Here is a 964-nt window from a genome sequence, read left to right as displayed (position 1 = left end):
AGGAATGCCACTTCTTAGGTAACCTTCTCAGCATGAAGTGAGGTCTGCAGCCCCCACCCCACAAACCTGCATGGCCTGAGACAATGGCAGAACTGGAGTGAGTGACTCCAGGGTGCTTGAGCTGTGTGGCTGGAGCCCGAAGGCCACTCCCTTCCAGTGGGGGCACTGGTTAACCGTCCCAGCTGAGCCCAGCCATCCCCACTGAGGGTGCAACTTCAGGACGGTACAGGAACCTCCAGATGACTCCGTCCCAGCCTCCAGAGGTACCCCAGGCCACCACGTCATGGAGCAGAGAAGCCTTGCTCCCTTGTCCCCTTGGGCACTGTCTACATCCACAGAACACCAGCATCAAACACGACTTTCACCTCTGAGGTCGGAGTGGTTGCTACACAGCGACAGCAACAACCGGAATGGACGGGGCTGGCTGAGGAAGGACTGGAGGGGACTTAAGGGACCGGGAGGGGTTGAGGTGGACCAGGCGGTATGGGAACGACAGGGGCAAAGGGAACAGATGCAGCCGTCGGCCACACAGCTCACGGACAACCCCAGCGCCGGTGCGTCGGTGGAGGCCAGAGGGGAAGGCTCAGTGCTCTCCTGCATTCCTGTGGGCACGACCTGTTGGCATCTTCGCTCTGCCCTCAGAGCACGCGCCACTCCTGCCACCCGAACAGCCTTTAACCAGCCCCTGGGGCGGACAGGTGCCCGCGGCCCACCGTGACTCCTCACACCTCAGGGTGAGGCCACATGTTTCTGGACCTTCTCCGCCGGCGGCATTCGCGAGCACCCCGGGCCCCTTTCCCGCCGTGAGCACCCACCCCTCACCCCAACTCCGCGTGCCCTGGGCTCCACACTTCCCTTCTCCTTCCTCCGTCCCGCGTCTCACCTTCTGGTCACTCTTCAGGGCGCTTCTGTACACGCGGCTGCCTCCCAGTGCGCCCTGCCTGCGCCCTCCCCCACCCCCCTC

This window comes from Tupaia chinensis, unplaced genomic scaffold (genome assembly GCF_000334495.1).
Source record: "Tupaia chinensis unplaced genomic scaffold, TupChi_1.0 Scaffold143624_1, whole genome shotgun sequence".
NCBI lineage: Eukaryota > Metazoa > Chordata > Mammalia > Scandentia > Tupaiidae > Tupaia > Tupaia belangeri.
Note: the sequence above shows the minus strand (reverse complement) of the source record.